The 22,709-nt window shown below is 40.3% G+C and overlaps 1 long non-coding RNA gene across 1 annotated transcript in view; it reads left to right on the forward strand.

The window, feature by feature from the left end:
- Positions 1 to 21,293, forward strand: part of LOC115018115 (uncharacterized) — a 56,676-nt gene extending 35,383 nt beyond the window's left edge. Inside the window, exons 2-3 of the long non-coding RNA XR_003833325.1 lie at positions 1,955 to 2,006; positions 21,245 to 21,293. This is a non-coding gene — a long non-coding RNA (uncharacterized LOC115018115). The remainder of the gene's footprint in view (positions 1 to 1,954; positions 2,007 to 21,244) is intronic.
- Positions 21,294 to 22,709: the final 1,416 nt, after the last annotated feature.

Below are 22,709 nucleotides of genomic sequence, written 5' to 3' on the forward strand. Positions count from 1 at the left end.
GAAGGGAATTTAGCCGGAGAAATTCTTTAAGTGTGTGTGTAGGTTAGTGCCGCAGCCTGAGAGGAGAGGAGGGATGCTGGGCAGGAGAAGGGCAGAGGCAGTGATACATGCACAAGCTGACAGCAAGAGAAACGCAAGAGAAGGGGAGATAATATTAGAGTCTGCATGAGGGTATAACAGGGTAGTTGGACATTTTTGTAGCAAAAAAAGCAAGAAAGATAGGGTGTGGAGGAGATAAATGGCACCCGCATGAGGAGAGGAAAAATGGAGATGGAGGGTAGGGAGGGAGGCGGAGAAAGGAGGGAGGAAGAGACAGAAAAGGAGGGGGGAGGGGGCGAGGGAGCTGAGGCCGTTTGAGGATATCGCCTCCTAAATTGACTGCGGCACAGCCATCGTCCACAGTTACATCACAGCTGAGCTCAAACTCAGGATGAACCCCCCCCCCCCCCCCCCCCTCTCTCTCTCTCTCTCTCTCTTTCTGCCTCTTTGTTCCTGCCAACCTTAAAGCGCTTCAATGCCAACTTTTGACCGTATGCGACTAAGCAGAGTAGACTGAGCGTGTGCCATGGGATGTATCATATTTTACTGGGATACATCGTGATGGCATCCGACTGAAATCCCGAGCAGTCGTTTTCTCTTTGGCTTCCTTTGTCTTTGTGCTGCAGTCATCATCGGTAGCAGCAACATGGTTGTAATCAGCCTCATTAAGACTCTTGTACACATTGTAAATTGTAAACAAGGCTCCACACTCATTTGAAAGACTGTGTCTCCACAGAGGAGCAGTCTGTGATTAGAAAGCAATTAGCATCACTGCCATTACCATGGTGCTATGAATGATCAACCACTGCACATAAAGTAACTCTGTTTAAAATGAAATATCCACTCAGCGTCAGCTTATAATGTATTATTATTATAATAATACATTTAATTTATATAGCGCTTTTCGAGACCTCAAAGCCGCTTTACATTAGTAGGGGAGGTAGATTGGAGGGGTTGGGACGAGAGAATAAAAAGAAAAAGAAAAAGAAAGAATAATGCGGTTAACAGGAGGCAAAATGTATTTATGCACTGAAATCTTTTCCAGCATTATGCCTCACACTCAAAGCTGCACACACACACTAGGGTTCGCTGAAGGGCACCTTGATATATTGTGCTAATTCATCTTCCTTTGTCATGCTTGTAGATAGTTTGGGGATTTTAAGCACCACTCATACAGCAGGTCGGTCCGATCCACTTTGTTTGTTTCCCATTTACAGAGCCAGTGCAGTGTTTGAGCACCAGCTGGCGGACCGTGAGGAGATTTTCACTGAATTTTACAAAAAGTGTATTGGATACGAATCACAGACTCCACCTTTAGATATGCATTCATGTCCGCTGTGCAAAAGCTGTGGTATGGTGCATGCTGGCTGGCTGACTGCTACACCCTAAAGGAAAAGAGCCATCACTAATGTTATTGGCTATACCTGTGAGAAAGCTCAAGTAATTCCAAAATGGTTTAAACAAAATGATAATAAATACAAAGAAGTTGGCCATGAGGCCAGAGAGGTCGAGTGGGTCAGTTTACCCCCCCGAGAATAATAACTCTGGGAAGTGTCCGGCCCCCGGGCCCTGAGCTTTCTGAAAATGTGTCCCCCTGAACAATGTAGTTCAATAGCTCTGGTCTATGATGTCGGCCATTTTGAGCTCCGACTTCCATCCAAACCTGGGCCACACACATTTAATGGGGCTTTGACTTTATTGAGGCCACAAAATTGTCACGGGAGCTTTTGCGTGGACTGTAGCGTTTCTACCATAAATCGGTGCATAAACTCACTTTAAAACATCGGCACCAGCACATCTTTAACGGGCACTGCACCAAACGATTTAAGTACAAATCATCAGAATGTTCCTGCCAGTTGTCTTAGTGTCTCTTATTATGTAGATATTAACCTTTCATATCTCTTCTTCTCCTCAGGAGCTGCCAGGACAGCAGACTGGACCCTCCAGGTGACACCTGGCAGTTATCTGTAAGTACTCATGTGTCATTTACTTTATACATTTGAACAGATAAGAAGCAAATTTGAGTTTGAGGTTTCAGGAGGAAATACTGGTCGTGGTCTGTCTTATTGAGTCCATTATGGATGTTAGGTAGTAACACAACATGTGAGAGGAGAGATATTATGGGATACATTATGGGCTTTAAGCACATAGTAACAGGATTGCATTTCATGTGAGGGAGACACCACTAGAAAAGTCTGTATTAGTAACAGGTTGTTTTTTAAACTTTATTTACTGTAAATCAAAAAACGTACTCCATGTCCTCTCTCTCCAGAAGCAGAGGCAAATTGAAATGTAAAGAAGCACCAGTTAGCAATCGTGATTCAATCTACAATCTTATCTATGATTGATGATAAAAATATGTTGTTTTAAATTATTCCGAGTTCCAGCTTCTCGGTTATGAGAATGTGCCGCTTGACTTTGTCTCAATAGTAAATTGGATATATTTATGGTTTTGGTTGAACAAAATTGGCAATTTGTTTATATCGCATATGTGCTTTAAGAAATTATGATGAGCATTTTTTTAATTTCTGAATTTTAATTGACCAAACAAATAATTGAATCGTGGAAATGCAATTGGCAGATAAATCCAAGATGAGGATGATTGTGAGTTGCATCAGAAGAGCTGTGTGGAGACGGCAAAATGTGTTAAAACATCCTCAATTGCGCAAAAAAACGTTTTAACCTTTGTTGAAAAAGAGCTGATGCGCTAAATGGGATATGAAAACGTCTCTGCTGAATAAGTTCTGATGTACAGCAGCAAACATTTAACTTACTGCTGATATTCCCATAATGTGCAAAAACATGGCTGGTAGTACTCGCAGCAGGTATGTGAGGTACAGTGTTATCGTCCCGCTGCAGTGAACATGTCCTATAAGTCTCCCCTGCTTTTTCTGCTTTTGATGTGTCACGACGTTCATTGTAATCTTGTGCAGACACAAAGATTGCACCTGTTCTACAATAATTTTGAGCACTTAAAGAAAATGAAGAGACGAATGTCGAACATGTCAAGTTCTTGAGTCCTTTCCGTCTCACTGTCTGTCTTCGTCCCCGTGTGATGCAGCTGTTCGCATTCTTCGTTCAGCACCCTATAAATACAGCAGCTGACTGATGGACCCTGCAGCAGCTGTCTGCTGTGCCATATAAGATGGACACATAACACACACACAGATACAAATGAGCAAAAACACACACGGTGTGTTTGATGTGGTTGTAAAAGGATTTTGCTTTGTAGAGGGAGGAGAGCCAACATCCAGCATCATTTCTTTCTTTCTTTGCACAGAATTCCTGTAGTGCAGTCTGTATAACTGTCACACTTTCACCTGTTATATCATTGGCTATAATCACTAGATTCATGACAAAATATTTATGGGATTATTCAGGCTAATATGATTGCATAGAATCCATCACACACATCTCATTAACAGCTAGTGCTTATCTTTAAGAATAATGTCTTCTATGATTTCTGATTGTTACATTTCTTGCTTTCTCATTCTTTGTATGACTGTTTCCAGTCTGAGAACATTTTAAGTATTCTTTAAAATGTTCTTTTCATGCTGGAAATAAATTCTTGAAAAAAAACATTGAAAACTAAAAATAATACAATATACAATATGATATCCAACAAATCAAGGTTGAAGCTGATATCACATTTAGAAAAAATACCATACCATCCTGATTTATCAGTTTTTGCCTATTGCCAACATTTCGAAATAGATGTGTACAAAAAACTAAACTCCAACGGTAGAGTGTTCCTCCTGTCGAGCACACCTGACAGCAGTGAAACAATGATGCGGATGTTGAGGATCCAACATTCATCCTCCCTATTCAGCACTGCAGCAGCTGCACAGACATAAGGACAGGCAGCCTTACAGCCAACCAAGGCCTGTTAATAGGCCCGCGACGTGGGGGGCCTGCCGGCTCTGCACGGGGCTCACTAAAATGAAGAGGAGAGGAGGGCGGTAGAGAAGGGGAGGTCAGAGGTGAGGGAGGAGGACAAGATGTGCGAGAAGTGTTTGAGACAGGACGAGCAGGACGGGGAGGCAGAGAGGGAGAAGGAGAAAAAAGGAGTTCCAGTATAGGGTGTATTTCTATCTCTCCTGAATGAAATATCATGAAAGGATCGGGTGCCAGATCCTGCTGCGAAATGGCCGAGACATTTAGATGATGAATAGATGTTGAGATGTTGGAAGCCACATTAAAATCCTGCGTGGGTATAGGATCAAAATAAATCCACATCCATAGCTTCTTATCTCAATCAAAATATTTCAACCTATAATTGATATTTTCCAATAACAAAGTCTCGAATTACGATGTGAAAGAGGTCGCTTGTTGTGATGAACCTACAGAGAATTATCAAATCAATCTCCAGCTTCCTTTGGCTTTACTGAGTTTTACTTTGAGCTTCAGCTCTTTGTTTAGCTTTCCCGCTGCAACTTTACTGTTTTGATTCACTCCTACCTCTTTCATAGCACTTTGTTTGTCTGCAGCAGGCAGCTGCTCAGCACCAAACTGTCTCTGTAGAAACAAATGGGCTTGTGGCTCAACTTTAACTGCAACACAATGTGACGTCCTCCAGCAACGCACTGCGTTGACCTGTTAAATGCAAGTGCAATTTCCTGGTAGATTACTTTGATATTGAGCGAGTAATTCTGCTTCTTAGCATGTGATCGTTAGGTCAGACAATAACTTTCCAAACACATGGGCTGCGGTCGAATAGTCTTACCATCCTTCACCAAAGGAAAGGACAAAATGCCCTCCCACAAATCCTTGCGGCAGCGACAAAGCCATGCACGTCAATAACATCCGCCGTTGCATAATTACCTAGCCTTGTAAGTGCAGTGAAATTCTCTTAGCACTGCGGTGTCTTTAAGTCTTTATGAATTCTCGTTCACATCTTTCATTGACCTCGATGGAAAACAATATAGGGTCAAGGAAATATGTGAAGGAGAATTCATAAGGACTTAAAAGTGGTAAGTGAAAGACATATGATGCTATTGTTTTGACTATTCGACCGCAGCCGTGGATTTGTTAGTCAAACCAGCCATCCTGGATCGTATTTCATGGTCTCGTACCTGAAGCAACATGCCTGCATCAGAGCAGCCCCTTCGCTTTTTTTACTCAGTATTTTTCATTTAATCTTGTCGTTGTCAAGTACGTCACTGTGGCCTATCTGCACCATCCCAACAACCCTGTCTACGACCTAACAGCATGAACACAGTAAGTGTTAATGGATGGATTTACATTTTCTTACTTTGATTTGGGGGATAATCAGGCGCTCAGGTTACGAACTGTAGTTTCCATAATTTGGGCCCTTTAGGGTATGTAAACAGGAAGTTTAACAGTGCCATGTATTTAGTTAGCCATCTGTGGGCTACAACCCGATCCCTGTTTTTTTACACTTTGGCACAAATTGGAAACATTAAGTTGCCAAATTTGTTATTGGCAGTTCTTGTTTGCGTTGTACACATGGGTGTACAGACAACTGCCTCTGAATTACTTTGCCGAAGAAAACATATAACTGGATGTTTCGACGGAATTTCTGGAGCTATAAGGACGGTCTTTTTTTCTGTAAATTCACAGATAAAGATATCCTCCGAAAGTGCAAGTGACACTGATTCTAATAATGTTTGTGTGTTCAGATTTGACTGAGCTTCTCAATAAGAATTACAAATACATGAATCAGCTCTAATGGCTATTTTCTGCTATCTTTTGTCGTGTCACAAACTATTTCCAAAATGTTTTACTAGATGACATATACTATCATAGTAATATCTCAACTCAACCTTTTTATTTAAAAATGTTCTTTACATGTTTAATTGAAGAATAACAGTTTTCCCTGAATATATTCATCATTCTTTTTGTTGTTTTCCTCTTTTAATGGAGTGTATAGCAGTTTTCAGCCTCTGCAGTTGAAGTTTGTCGTTGTGTGTGCATGTTTTATCTGAGCCTCTTCTTGACCTTCAGAAAGTCCTGCCATGCTTACTTGCCACGTTCAAAGTCACTCTCCCATTGTGAGAAGTTGAGCATTCGCCTCTGCAGAGGAAAGGTGGAGTTCTGGGCGTGGCCTGCGGGCATTTTGGGAAAGAATGTGATTTGCAAGGAAAATATGCACGCCTTGTATTTGTGTGTATATATGTGTGTGTGCGTGTGTTAATGTGTGTGTGTGTGTCTTCCTCCTGCTGGTCCCGGCTGTCTGAAGGTCATGCCATCCCCATGCTCAGCTTCATGGAGAGCTGCCAATGCTGACGGCTGCTGCTGCTACTGCACTCTGTCTGGCTCATGCTTCCCCCACTGCAGGGCATTGATTAAGTGGCACAGCTTTGTCTCACCTGCTGGAACCAGCCAATACCAATACAGCTGATGCTCCAGTCAGCCAATACCAAAGTAGGGAAAGGTTTGGAGAGGCTGGAGACAAACAGGCAGCCAGCAGTGCAAGTGTTGTTTTTTTTCTCTGGTGAAAAAAGATGGAGGTAGGTAGAAATATAGAGAAAATGAGAGGAAAAGTAAAGGGTAATGAAGCATGGTGAGATGGATGACAGAGGAGAGAGGGACAATGGCTGTGGAGGAGGGAGATATCTAAAGAGAGAGATTGAAAGAAAAAAAAGTGCTTTTGAAATAGCGACAGGGATGAGCAGACTTGAGGGAAATGGGAGAGGGGACTGGATTTGTGATCATACACAAACGACTCACACACACACACAAATATTTTGAGCCCTTTCAGGGTGCTTTAATGAAGCTGTCAAGATGAAAAATGAGCTAGTCAAATCTAATAACTCGAGAAGTTGAGAAGCAAACTTTTAATGCAGAACTGTGGAGCAAAGTGGATTCTGTGCTGATGAGCACGAGCAGAGGAGACGTAGTTTGAAGTTTGAGTTGAAACATTGATTGTTTTGCTTCACTACAGTAAAAGTATGAAAGGGATTTACCAAATCCTAGATTGTTTAGCTGCCCAAACTATTAGACACCGTTTGAAGTCATTGAACTACAATATTTGCACAATTGACTAATTGACTGATTGAGTGTTTCTTGCCACCCGGTGATGGTATACTCTCTGTTTTATCTCTGCTTTTACTCTCTTCCAACTCCTGAGAGAAATATCTGGCTCTTTAGTGCTCCTCTATGTTTACCAGCTCATCACTAGCTTTGTTTGTCTGCTGTTTGGAGCTGAACAGAAAATAGCCTAGTATCACTGCTGTTTGTGATTGTGGTTTTTAAATTACGTACTTATTCCACATATTTGTCAGCTGTGCATAAACAGAGAAATAGACACAGCTCTATAGAAAAGTGAAGAGGAGCAGAATCGCTTGTTGACCAGTGTGGAGAAATGCACTTCTGCTGTGAACAGCGAGGCTACTGCATGCACCACAGTTGACAGAGCGCACTGTGAACCTAGTGTTGGAGGAAAGGATTGATGCCACTCTCAAGCCTGCATTGTATATAGAGCTAGGGGAGATTTTCTTAGCTTAGCATAAGACTTGAAGCAAGAGGAAACAGCTAGCCTGGCTTGTCAAAGTAAAAAAAAAAACTTTAAAGCTCACTAATGAATCCATAAACACAGAAAGAAAATGACAAGTGGTTTTACGGCATAGAAACACGTTATGCATGCGATTTCAATTCAAGCAGAGTGAGTATTAAGTATTAATAAGCAAGGAAATTATAATCATCCGATAATAATTAGATGGGGCTGTTTAGTTTTAATGGCCTCTGTCTCTTTGTCGGTCTGACCTTCACCGTCTTCCTTACATTTAAAATACTGGAACAGGCTGCTGACGGTGCATGCAGAGTTGATGCGTGTTTGTGTGTTAGAGTGTGAATGTGTGTGTGCACCTTTGGTTTGATGCATATGGGTTTTTTGTGTGTGTGTTTGTGTGGGCGGGTGTGAATGCATGCAAGCAAATTCCATCTACTGAGTGTCAAATAAGGTAATTACGGGCTGAGAACGGCTGCCCAGATATCTGTGTGTGTGTGTGTGTGTGTGTGTGTGTGTGTGTGTGTGTGTGTGTGTGTGTGTTACATGTTAGACTATTTTGTAAATGTGGGCATAGCCAAAAAACATGCATACATATTGGACTGCTCTCTTTGGTTGTGTTTTTAAAAAGAGATATTGTGTGTGTGTGAGCGGGGTGGGGCAGGCAGCAGAAGAATATGACCAGACAGAGTCAGAGAGGCGTTACCTCACACTCTTGTTGTAAATTGTCTTTTTTTGATTGTCAGTAACTTGCATTCCCAGATGTATTATCCCATCTATATTATTAGTAACAGCTCACAGCCGCACTTGTGCTATTTTGATAGGCCAACAGGGATTGGTGTCTCTTTCTAAAGTGCTGAAATTGCTCGTGTATATACAGTTTGAATAGTGGTCTCGTGGATTGAAGCTGCACGTAGACATAATATATTATCCGTAGTCTGTGACAGTATATATCATCTTAACATTTTGATAACTTTTATGCCAAAATGTGTTGTTCTTGTTAGGGAGGAGAAATTTGTGAAGCCGCTTTAGACACTAATGTTCTCCATTAAAAGCCAGATGGGACCATATTCTTCAGATTTAGTACCTCCTTTATGAGAGAATCAGGAACCTTATCTATTGACATTTAGATGACCTCTGCTGCAATATACAATATAAGTACTTTGAATGAGTTCTGTAAAAAGACCTTTGCTTCCCTGGTTGGTAATTAAAGGATGATTCCTGTTTTCACTTTTCAGTTTTTCATAAAAGAATACAGATGTGGTGAAGTTGTAATACATACTGCAACACAGATCTGGAATCATTTTCACCGCTGTGTGTTCATCATAGATCACTTTCAGTCAGTGCTTCTGTCCTTGTACTGACTAATGCTCAACATCTACAGCTTTGCAACTGCACTGGTTGATTTGCTGTAATTCAACACTTCTCCTGTTCTCACGCTGCAAATCAATCAATCAATACATTTTATTTGCCACATATAATCATAAACAATTCCATTGAAATGAATAATAAATGAATAGTGAATATGCAGTTTATGATGATAATGGACATATTTAACTGTGGGAATGAATAGCATTAACTTTAGTTGATTCAGGAAATAAAGGGAAGTTAAATGATTTGCGGCACACTTAAATCTTCATCTTTGGGCTTGGGGAAAGGTATACATTTGTTTCATTTCAAAAGGCTGAAGTCCAAATAAAGCCACCAGTTATTGCTGTTAAAGTCCAAGTTGAGTTGCAAGTCTTTTTTGATTTTGTCCAGTCGAGTCATCAAATTTGTGACTCCAGTCTGACATGACGCGCTGCCTCATATGGGAAATATTACACTTTTACACTTTTTTGATCTATATGTACATAATTAATGATATTCTCATCGGCCACTTGTAGTAAAGCTCAGTATTCTACTGGTGGTAGCTAGCCAGACATGCTAACGATTGCAGTTGACGTCAGGCTAGAGAAGACAAACCCTGTTTAATCCAGTCCTTACACTTTTGTTCTTGTGTTTTTGGTTTTGAACAAGCTAAAAACAGACACCACCCTCGACACTCTTTAAATGCCAAGTATCACACAGACCATGCACACTATTTCAGCATGTGGACAAATCCCAAGCCTTGGTTGCTAAAATATGATTGGACAGTCACCGTTCGGGGGAGGGGTTTAACGAACTCACTGACTGTAAATACCTCAGAACAAGTATAATGGTTTGTGTAACGGGTTTGGAATTTATGAAGGTTTTTCCATTTGAAAATAAACAGCTGTTTTCAGGCTCTTTATATAAATGAATGCTCTCACCCTTTTATGGCAGCATAGTGTCTTTATCTACCATTGGAAGAGCTATGTTTTTCATCATTAATAGTCATAGTCAATAGTCTGCTCCGTCTGCCCGTGTAGGACTTAAATCAATGTGTGAGCTCTAGTAACCTCTGGAGGGGACGAAAATATCATGAAAAACTATCCAAAACATGTTGAGATATCTTGTCATTAATCAAGTGTTTACATAATAGTGGTCCTGGATGCAAATCATTAGCATAAATAAGTGACCATAAATATAATGAATCAATAATCAGAAATGTTTTATGGATCAACCAACTGACCTAACGATAGTGTTCCTCAGGTCCTTCAAATGTTTTTAGTTGTTTTTATCAAATATTAACTTTGATTGCTTCTTAGTCTGTCGTCTTAGTATTTTATGTAACCTAATAGAAAAACACTTGTTGAAATCAAGTTTTTCAAGTGCTCTGACATCATGCAAGTCCTGTTTTATGCATGAAAACAATGTGGAAGATTTCCCTGCAAATCCAACCAATGGAGGTATGATTGTTCAATTATATATACTGTACATATATATACACGACTGATATACTGCCACAGAGAGACATGTCTATCCTAACAGTTAATCCTTACTTCCTGACATAACTGTAAGTGACCCAACACACATACAGCATGTACTCACAGTCTCTCTATCTTGTGTACACACACACACACACACACACACACACACACACACACACACACACACACACACACACACACACACACACACACACACACACACACACACACTAACATGAAACACTAGATGCATCTACAGGATTATATGCAGTGTAGCTGCACTCCACTGAGACAACACAGATGTATGAGATAGATGCAGCTTTCAGACTAACAAACGTCCCTGACAGCCTTGAAGCTGCAGCCTCTTTCTGGTATGCATGGAGTACTTATGTTTTTTGCCATGTGTGTGTGTGTGTGTGTGTGTGTGTGTAGATTATTGTGTGTTTACACTGTATGTGTGTGTGTGTGTGTGTGTGTGTGTGTGTGTGTGTGTGTGTGTTGCAGTAACAGAACAAAGGGTCCTTTTGTACAACAGGCCTGTGGCTTTAACGTCTCCTCCTCAAACACATTGTGTACTGCATGTATTTTCATGTATGCTCATGTGTGCTGCCCACATGTGCGTTTTTTTCTCACTCTTTGTTTATCAGAAGGGACTTGAGGTTGATTTCAGTGTGTTTGTGTCCCTGTGGAGTGCAGCTTTCGCTCCGGGCCAGGCTGACTTTAGGCCTCCTGGTTCTTGTCAGACCCCACTCGCCTTTCTTTCCTCTGGCTATGATCCACCAGACATCTGCTGCAGCTAATGCTAATCCTTCTCCTCACAGCTCCTTAAAACAGCTACTCCAGTGTTGTTGTGAAGGCAACCTTTTCCATTAGATTCCGATCAAAGATGCATGAAGAAAGTATTGTTACGAGGTAAGAGATCAAACGTTTAGTGTAAATTATAGTCTCTTGATGGTGCGTTCACATGCTCCTCCATCTTCAGTCATTCTTACGACTTCTATATATTATTGCTCCGAGCGTTTAAACAACTTGTTGATATCTGGTTCCAGGTCGTTGTTTCGACTTGAGGGGGTGTTCACATGAATTTCTGGAAACAAATTTCTCCGAACGAATGCCCCGTCTCACATAATTGAATATGTTCTTTCTTGGCCCATGCGTCACTCTTCCACCAACTTTCATGAAAATCAACCCTACATCAGTATACATACTTCACTTGGACGTCTCCTGACACCAGTTTAGGTTTTGGATTGATTGGATCTAGTGAAGCAGCCGTGCTGTTGACATTTCTCCGATTTTTATAATTTGGCCGTAGACAAATTGTACTGATTAAAATGTATATCAGGACTCATAGTTATAAATGACTGCACATCCTGTAGAGTTGCACATTTGGGGAAGTTATTACAGGTGTCCAGAGTTCCAGAAGTCTAATTCATTTTCTGCAAAGACAATGTCAGGTGACCAACAGCTAGAGCACTTCCAGCACTTGGATTGACATGAAACTCTTCTGGTTGAATCATTTGTACAAAGGATAAGAAACTGCATCAGAAAATATTTGGTTATTTCATAAAAAAAAGTTCCCAGGGTTTGTTTTGGTAAGAAACACCGACGCACAGATAAACATTCAGCAGTTTAAATCACTGGATTTTCAGATTAAAGGTCAGTTTGGGATGCATTTTGTAACTATGGTATGGTATTTTGTTCCAAACTGCAACAACAAATCACAGCTGCAGCTCTGATACACACTTCTAGCTAGATACCTTTACATAGGCCAGGCATTGCAGTATTTAAGATTTGGCTATACATGATTTCTCATTAACAAAGTTGAAATATTAAAACAGATGGCTATAGCAAAAATATGCAGTATAGTATTTAAAATTATCCAGGAGAACATTGAGAATATAATTTAAAGAAAACTACACATTTACTGTGGGTAGAAATACTTCCAGAACCAGCAGCTCCTCCTATTTGTTTTCTGTAAACAGGGTGTCCAACCAAAATCCATTGTGTGTGCATCCTTGAAGTCTAACAAACATGTTGAATCCTTTTTTTAATCTTCTTCTTTAATCTTTAAAAGCTCAGCATCATTTATGTTTTTGTTTGCCCTTTATATTGTTACCACCAGTGTCAATTAGTCAAGTGTGGGTTGCCTCACTGTGTGCATGTTGTTGAAATTAAAAGGCGGACACACACTCAATTCAATACGACAGATACACACACAGTCGATAGGAACAAAGACAAATACAAATGACAAGAAAATTCAAAGACTATGAGTTTAAAAACTACATTTGGAATTGATAGTAATACATATATTAATAAATCACTATAAATATGCAAACAACTTTTAAAAAAATATACACATCTTTAAAGAAAAAGGTAATGAGGCTGCACAAAAGTATAAAACAATTTAAATGGAAGAAAAAGGAACGGAAATTAAGGATCATTTTGACCTTTTTCAGTTAGTCTACTCTGCTAAATGGCCATGGTAGATAAGGATCATGTACTCTGAGGAGTTCTAATATTCTAAATATTACAATTAACATTAGAGAAGCACCTTCACCTTGCATCATGGTTTCTTCGCCTCTGTCTCGTCATTGTGCACTAGGAATTTGATGCAGTCAAGTGTCACAAGCCACAGGCTGATGCATCTCTTACAATTTCTTTAAATTACATATCCCTATCCATGTACTGTATATTCTCTTTAGAAGTGACACTGCATGGAATTTCTTTGTTGTAGGAACTTCTACTCAAAGTTTCCAGTTTTTACAGCACTTGATATTAAATTCCGTCTTTTTCAACATTGTCAAAATAGCGATTACATTTTGTGCTAAAAACTATAAGCCAACGAGCTCAGAGTACAAACACATACACCTACAATAATGCAGCAGTAAGAATATGCACATACACGGACACACGGACACATGGACACACGGACACGGACACGCACACACACGCACACACAGTATACAGCCTATGTAATCCCATCATCTGCAACTGCCCATCCCTGTGTCCTGTGTTTGTTTGTGTTGTATCTAGTTCCCAGTGCCATATGTTATCCGTAGCCAAAGGTATCACGCTCTGCGGCAGGCCCTCAGTAGCCTGCTGTTCTCAGGGCTCGCCTCTTCTTGTCCAAACAAAGCCTGCACTGACAAACACAGTAAAGTATTAGAGTCCATGATGAAGGTTTCAGAGAAGAGACTCACGTATTGTTTTACTGATTCACTTTCCACACAGCTTTGCACCTCCATCACAGTAGCCCTGAGCTCTGCTGCAGCTATTGGCTATCAGGAAGAAAGGCTTTCTTTGAAATCAGTGTGCAGTGTTCCACTGCTGCAACCCATTAGCAATGTATTTTAAAAATACAGTGCTAATGCATTGCCGCAGTGGAGAACTGCACAGTGATTTCAATGCATTTCAAAAATACAGTACAACAAATTGATGTAATGCCGATGGCAAGGACACTTTATGCAATGAAACTCTTCCAAACATTTCCCCACACCTTGCAGAAAGCACTTCCTGAGGCAGAGAAGACAGACACATGGAATCTGTCTTCATGTGTAAAATCAGTGTGCCCCTTTAATATTATAAATGGCTACTCCACTGCCTAGTGGGATTCTTTCCAAACATCAAAGATTAAAATAAAACACTGTATCCCCGTTCTAAATCTAAATCCTCATTTACTGTACTGAATCTATTCACTATGGAGGCAGATCTTCTTGGCATTGTTGCCATAATTTGATGGTTGATAGAGAAAATGGAGACAGGCAACATGTTAGTAGAGCGACGGAATGACAGGTAATCGAATGCAGTGATATGGTGTATGTATTAACCAATAAGTAGGAATTACTTATTTGAGTGTGATGTAAATTAAGAATTGAGTGAACTCCGGGTCACCCTCAGAGCCCAAGGGTTAAGGTGCCGACCATGAATTGCAATGTCCCCGGTTCATGTCTGGTTGGGAACTTTATCTTGCATGTCCTTCCCCATCTTTCTCCCGCTCCCCTTCTGCAAATCGTTTGCGCGCTCTCCACTGTCGACTAACTAAAGGCAATAAAATGCCCCCAAAAATACATTTTGTATAAGATAAAAGTCTTAAAAGTTCCTGCAACACAACCAAAGAACAGGTTAACAGACCTTTTCGTTTTGTTGGAGAAAGATACTAGCTTGGGTTGTGGGCACACGCTCAATTGAGAGTTAAAACCAGATTTCTGGGTTCTGTCTAGAAGTAAGAAAACCTCAACCAAAATGGACAATTGTAACAATGCTATTAATTAAAGATCCAGCCTTGTAAAAGAGCAACAGTATCTCATGTGTCTCGCTCGAGATCTCTAGATGGTACTTATTTACGTATTTAATTATCTAATATCGAATTTCTGTTGTTTAATGGCCTTTAATAAATACCATTTCCCTTAAGCCTAATAACTTTGTGAGCTAAACATTACGGCTTGAGAGCTGAGTCCACAGCTACATTAATAAAAATGTTACTTACAGGTTGTATATGTTTGCATATTTTGATCTATTTCCTGCCATTCTGATTGGTTGTTTTGCAGACGTGGGGCTGCTGCTGCAGTCACATTCTTTGAATTTGGTTTGACGACCAAAGATTTTACCACAATGTTCTCACGGTTGTTAACTTTCCTTTCAGACAGCTCTAAATCACACACTGTAAAGGGGCCTTAAAATGTTACAGACCTGCCAGTGTTTGTTTTCCACTGCAGATAGTACCGTGCCTTGGTCCAGACCTTTGAATCCGCCCACTCCACCGAGTTCGACAATTCTGTCTCTTATCAGGCAAGATAGCCTCGACTAAAGTGGTACCAAAGAAGTATCAGGTACCAGGTACTGTCCAATATTCTTGCTAATGGAAACCAAAAAAGAGCAAGTCGAGCTGAGTAGAGCTGTGCCGTGCCACGCAGTGGAAATGTGGCATAAGAAAGGTCAACATGTCTGCCAGACGATGCATTACATCACCTGAAAGCCTACATGGCTTTGACATTGGCCTTTGGTGTACTAAGTATTTAAATTCCTCCCGCCCTTTGACCTGAAGACGTGATTGGCATGGCCGCTATTTTTGACTCCTCGACTCTAGGTGGAAGTTTGTTTTAAACATCCTTGGCAACTCAGATGATTGTCCTGAAATCAACCTGTAATCATTTACAGGCACTGTACTTGTTTAGAAAGAAGAAAAAAAGAAACTCCTTCAGACTGCTGTCCTAGAAATTCTCTTTCAACTGCCGTTGTGTATTCTGTTTGAAGCCCGGTTTGACAGCTTCATTTGTGAAGTGTCTCAATTAGGCAGAATATTTCTGCCGACATATCTCGACGCCCAGACTGTCTCACTAGAACATGAAAGCCCGGGCTTAAGGAAGTCATCACACACCTCGGCAGAGAGAGACAGTCACACACTCATGCGTGCACACACACACGCATGCAAGCACTAAAAATAGAGACAGCTATCCTACCAACTCTGGTTAATGCTCCTCACCCCAGACAGTTGGATTTGCATATCTTTAATGTGCTTTTTTCTCCTCTCTCCTTGCGTCTCTCTATCTCTCTCTCTCTCTCTCTCTCTCTCTCTCTCTCTCTCTCTCTCTCTCTCTCTCTCTCTCTCTCTCTCTCTCTCTCTCTCAGTGCATGTTGGGAGGGAGCTTTTGTATCAGAAAAGCAAGAAAAAAGCAGCCTGAAAAGATTTCAACAATTGTAGTAATTAGAGATTTTGGAAAGGCGAGACACCCCCATCTCTCTCTCTCTCTCTCTCCTCTCTCTCTCTCCTCCTCTCTCTCCTCTCTCTCTCTCTCCTCTCTCTCTCTCTCTCTCTCTCTCTCTCTCTCTTTCAGGCCACTGTAATGGTCTCCATCTGGTCTGTGAGGGGGGAAAGAAAGGTATTGAGTCCCTGGGCTGTATAGGACAGCCATCTGGGTCGGGCCACTCCCACAGCTCCCACAACTTCTCATCTGTCCCAACCGACCAGCCTACAGGCCCACTGGCCTGCTACACATCATGACCCCATGTCAGTAACAATAACAACAATAGGTCCTGGCCCACTTTTTACATTAAGCCCATGTGAGTCTTCTAATAAATAGTGAGCATTGCTGTCAGCTGTTAGGCTATGGCTATATTTATTAATGCCATTCAAAACATCCACATTGCAAAAATAAAGCTGTTTTCGAACATTACACAGCTGTGGTTAGATTTCATCACAAAAGACTAGGGCCCTAAGAGACAAATGAAATAACAATCTGGTGATTATTTTTTTAATCTGATCTAAACAGTTTTCTATCCTGTGTTCAAAAAAAGGTTTTGCCAGGATAATCTTTTTTAATAACTTTTTTTATATTGTGTTTGTCAACAGCAGTCAAAAATAATTAGAAACGTTTTAACAAATCGTTCGTACATTTTTCATAAATCAATTAGTTCAATTCAAATTCAATATTTCCGTTGGGCTAACAACATCATGCTAAATAATTAATATTTTCTCACATTTCTTCTTGCGGCATTAATACTCTTGGATATGTTTTACACATGATGACATATAATCCTAAAGTGAAACGGTAGTGCATGAACCAGATTACATTTTTCAACAAAAAGTAATCGTCAGCCCAATATATCATTATTATTTAGGTAGTACAGTGTTGTTGTGGTAGACTCTGGGCCGTGCTGTGTTTCAGTTCAGAATCTGCACTTTACCACAAATAGTACGGATCAAGCTTATGTTTCTAAGCAGACTCTCAAAATGAGGGTTTCTAATAATATGTGGTAAACATTGACCAGAACCACTCAAATGATGTTGAGCCAAACACATAACATAATCTAAGTCCCAGAGCTTCTGCTGTTTATTTATTAAATAACCCACAGCAGTCCAAATGTCGGATAATCTAAACACAGTTTGATTTCCTCAAGAGCCCTCCAAATATAAACAGTCCATCCTGTTACAGCTTACCGTATACAGTATGTATTCATTCCATTTTAAATAAAGTTCCCTGCTGATAGGGTGGTCATAAGTGAATCATTTAAAATAAAGCTGCGTCTTGGTATTTGTGGCAAAAGGTGTCATCAGATCAAATCCATTCCAAAAACATATGTTTTTATATATAGTGAGTGTGGCTCTTCTGCCCATCGAGGAAACCAAAGAACAAGATGCTTGCTTTGGTTACAATAATCTCTCTGGGATCATACATAAAAATAAATCTAATGCTCTGTATCTAAATATGATTAAAAGAAAGGACCTAAAAGGCCTGAAGGGGTGACAGTATCCACTATCTCATAAGAAAAAAGAATGAATTAAAGAGAAAGTGACAGTTTTTAACCCCTTAAATCCCAATCTGACCCCTCAAATCTGGCGACACTCAGGTTGGGAACCACTGTTATAAGATAAATGATTAACTGCAACAGCATTTGCTAAAGTTTAACAATGAGCTTTCTACAGCTCCCATAGAGATTTAGTGGCACGTAATACATTATCATACCTTTTGGTTTCTCCTATATCCATGGTGTTTACTAATGTACAACTCTTGCATTTATTTATTTTTTCCTGCTGTAATCTTTGCTGTCCAAAAAGACATCTACTCCCTTCTTCCCTGTCTGCCCTGTTCACAGCCACAGCTGAGCTGCAGCCGCTTGGATCTGTTTCAGACAGTTTTTTTTAAAACTTCCTTATCTAGACATGGAGTGAGCCTCATGACATGCTGTTTACTAAGGTTATGTCCCAAGGCTGGATTTATGTTTTTTTTGCGTTTTCTCAAATATCAATGTGAGGTTTTATTACGTGTCACAGTTCTAGTTTCACTTCAGCCTTCTTTTCCAAAGTCCTCTAAACTATGAATGCATTGACTAGTACTATGATGTTGGTTTTGACCACTTAGTACAGGCAGAGACAAGTCTTTTCTAATTAAGAAACGTATTGGACCATGAAGAACTCGTATCACCGCTGGCTGACAGCTGAAATGTTTGACATTACTGCAGTAAACCTTACTGGTTCAGTTTTCACCTAATGTGAATCAATTGATACATAGCATTCCAACCTTTGACATCTCTCCATTTTTTCTCTGTTTTGTTATTTCAGACTTCAGCTCAAGGCTGAATGAGCTCATAAAAGTGATATTGTAGCTTTCTTCAGAATCACCAGGCTTTTCTCAGGATCTCAAATGGAAATCAGGAAAGTTAATTTGTGTTTGCTGCGGTGATAGAATGTTAAACTAAATAGATGGATCTACTATTCCAGATAAGAAAGTGCTGAAAATGGTTAAACTTCAGTATCTGGTAATCTTATAGTTTGGCATTAGTTAATTGCACAGGTTTTTTTTATCTGGCTGCTCTCTGATGCATTTGTCATGTGACAAAGTGACATGAGAGGTCAGACATCTAGCCTCATGTGGCTTTAGTTTGATGCTATATATATATATATATATATATATATATAATTTTTCTCATTTCTCTATTTAAAATGCAGGTATGTACCCTATATATTTCACCTAGTTTGTCCGTCATGGATTCTGTCTTTGCCTTCGGCCTCTGTGTGTCCTGTGTGTTGGAGGCTCTGATTGCGGTCAGTCTGTCTGTCTGTCACCCCTGACCTTCCCTCTCTGTCTCACAACAGTCATCTAAGCTATACAGCCGCTCAGCCAGTGGAAGAACGCTGGGCACGGTGCCAGCGAGTAGGGGCGCCAGTTGGGCACTCCATCAGTAGCATTAAAGACATGTTATCCACCCGAGTGTATCTGCCTGGCTTACAACCCTGATCCCCTGTCCGAGCCCCCCCATGCTGCCCCTCCACTCACTCAGGGGCCCTGAGTAAAAGTGCACAGTCCACTTTTTGCTTTATCAGCATGGCACCCAGGCATCCATCCTGCTGCCTTAGGTCTCTTAAAACACGTTCACAAATACATGAGTGCTCGAAATAACTACTTTCTCATCTCGAGCCAAGCTGCCCTGCTAGTCAGGTCATTGTCTTTAAAGGGACAGGAGACCAGAGAAAGCAGGCCGCTGCTGACCTCCACTCAGCTTTTTCTTCATTCAGCGCTCTTGTAATGTAAAAACGATGAAAGAATTCACAGAGGTTTTAAATTACTGTTTGTTTCCTGCTATACTTAGCCAGATAATAGACTTTTGCTTTTTTCATTACAGCTAAAAATATTGCTATTTCTCTTTTGATTCTGAATATACAGGAATCGTATGTCTATTGTCCTCATTCTATCTGCTTTGATATAATGGTCACTGCTTTATGGACCTGCTGTTATTATTGCTGTTGAGTGGTTTGGAGGGGTCGGTTCTGAAGCACAAAGTCGCAGTCAGTAATCTTGGTCACGTCAAATTGCTCACTGGTCGGCTGTCTGCGGATCCCTGGCTCCTCCAGTCCGAATGTCGAAGTGTCCTTGCTCGAGATACTGAACCTCAAATTGCTCCCGATGGCTCTGCCATCAGTGTGTGAGTGTGTGTGAATGAGCATTAGATTAGATCCTGATGAGCAATTTGGCACCTTGTATGGCAGCCCTGCCATCCACATTCATACCCTGCCATCAGTGAATGAAACGGCTAAATGTAGAGTAAAAGTGCTTTGAGAGGTCGAAAGACTAGAAAGGGAATCCATCTAAAGTCTATTTACCAGTTACCTTAAATACTATTTCCAGCTAGTTCTAGTTCCATATTAGCCATATGTATAGCATAAGCTTTTTAATCAGTGTGTGTGTGTGTGTGTGTGTGTGTGTGTGTGTGTGTGTGTGTGTATTATTTCCAGTCGACACTGAGGCTATAGGTAAGCTAAAGTACAGTTAGCATAACAGATTACAAATTACGACATTTGGTATTCAGAATACTTGTTGCTTATGTAAAGACCTAAGATGTTTTGATAAAGACAAATAATAGTTAAGGTACAGTCAAAGATTTCTAGAGTTCCCTGCTGCCATGTGGCGCTGACCGGTGTAAGTGATGGAAAATTGATGGTTGGAGGGTTTGCAATTTCAATCAATGTTGACATTCATCACAGTTCCAGAATCCAAAAGTATTCTCCATGTGGCAGAAATGATAAAAAGACACTTGTAGCAGTCAGAGTCCAGAACAGACAATCAGGAGTATTAGTAATAGACAGACAGGGAGGTTAGAAAAGTATGTAGTTAAAACAACTTAAGAGCTTCTGGAACAACAGCTTTAGGGGGAAGAAGCCTATTAAGTATGTATCATTTGTAAAAATGAAAAAACAAACAAACAAAAAAACACTGAATACAGACAGAATTGTATTTAAAGTTCCTGAAAAATAAGAGGTAAATTGATCTCTGACGCCATATTTACAGAAAATGATCTGTTCAAAATGTATCCGAATCGCTCGTTTTACACAAACTTCCTGCAGTTATTGCCCTGCTCGAGGTTCAGTTTATCAGTTGTTCTGTTCTGTTATAATTATGACTGGATATTATAAGAAATGTCCATAAAATATATCAGTTGTGTACAGACATCATATGTCTACAAGACACATACACACATGTGTAAAGACTAAAGAGGTAGATTAGAGGCAGGGGGTTGGGTAGAGGGAGATGGAGCAGGTGTAGCCATAACTCAAATTTAGGTTTTGTATCTAGAAAGTAATGCTAGCAAACCAAGTTCACTGTCAAGGCAACATTTGATATGCTAGTTTGACATTTTGAGCAAGGTTTTAGCTCTAGCATCTTTCATCGTGGTATTACAATAAACTTAAAGCAGGTGTGCGGTTTGTGTTTGTAGTCCTTTTTAGGTAACTAGTAAGCTGAGCTATCTTAGTTTACAAAGATACTGGCATTGTGTGTAGTCCTTTTCATATCACTTGAGTTTCTGGATATTAAGATGGGTTTTGGATATAGAAGATAACTTGTCCCAAGTTGTGAGTTTCATGTGTGGTCTCTTCTTAGGGTGCTTTAACTACAGTTGTTTCTGTTCACAGCAGTAATCATGGAAGACAGTGCTGCTGAGGAGGGCCTTTGAGGGAATACACAAAAGGTAAGCCCTTTACCTTCATATTGAATGGCCACCTTGTCTGCTCGCACCTGATCCACCGACATGTAGGCGTTCAACCTTGAAAGTAAAGTATGCATTGATTGTCAATACTGGCTCAAACACATGAAAATCAATGGCTTTCTTTCAATTAAACCTCCCACACATCTTTCCAATGAGAGATTGGATTCACAAAGAGATGTAAGACTCAACTGTTTCTGTAAAGTTAAATCAGTCTTAATGTAGCTTATAGACTTGTGTAATGTGAGGTAGTTGGACAAAAATAAAGACAGATTTTAAGCCCTCCTATAACAGGATATGTCTGAATCGAGAACCTGCTGACAACTGACGGTCAGTAACACCTGCTGACGACTGACAAAGAACTTTCTTAGAAATGTTCAATTCCTTCACAAAGCACACATTTTGACTGAAGCTTAGCTGCTTGAAGCTGGAGCTCATTCAGCCATATATAGAAAGTCTCTCTTTTAATCTGCTTTAAAGAGATAGAACATTTTCAGAATACAAACAAAGCACAGTATTGTCACTTGACCTGGTGTGTGTGTGTGTGTGTGTGGTTGTGTTTGTATGCGTGTGTTGCCCAAAGGTGCTGTACAGTAAGATGTCTCACCTCATGCCAATGGCATTCCCTGGTAGAAGAAGTTTACAGTGGGGGGGGGGGGGGGCATTAAGAGCCCACACCCTCTTGGGGAGCAATAAGGATCTATCATTAGTCCAATTTAAAACATTAAATCATTGACGCAGAGGCTGGATGGAGGCAAGAATTAGAGAACAGAGAAGGGAAAGAAGTAGAAGAAATAAAAAGCTAAAATACTCGGGAGGTTTTGAAAGGGGGAATGTGGTTCAGGCTTGCAAGTCCACCGTTTTGAGAGTTTCTCCCTGAACACGTCCCATTCACTTATCAAAATGAATTCCTAGCTTTTAAGCTACAAGCCTATGTAATTTATAAAAGACAAAATACCACATTCTTCCTTTTACAAATTGAAATTGAAAATGAGGAGCCTATAAACTCACCCCTACTCATTTCAATTCACTCAGTGGTTTTGCTTCTACAGCCTTACTAGGTCTGGTATGACCACTAGCTTAATTTATGTTAGCAAACTTTAGGTGACTATTGCTCGAGAATGGAGATGTATGAATTCATTCAATTGACTCAAGAGCTACTGTTACAGTGGGTTGTAATGTTTAGTACTATCCCATATGTGACCTAATCCAAAATTACACAATCTCACTTTAAATCTGGGATATGATGAACCAGGACTTTAATCTTGGACCACAGTGGCAAAGTGTCCATAGCTACAACTCTATAGCCTACTGCACTATAAGACCATTTCTGGACTTCCTGCATTGGCATTGAATTATTGAAAGTGATTACTGTTTTGCAAATTAGTTAAATA

The sequence above is a fragment of the Cottoperca gobio genome, chromosome 13 (assembly GCF_900634415.1).
Source record: "Cottoperca gobio chromosome 13, fCotGob3.1, whole genome shotgun sequence".
Lineage (NCBI taxonomy): Eukaryota > Metazoa > Chordata > Actinopteri > Perciformes > Bovichtidae > Cottoperca > Cottoperca gobio.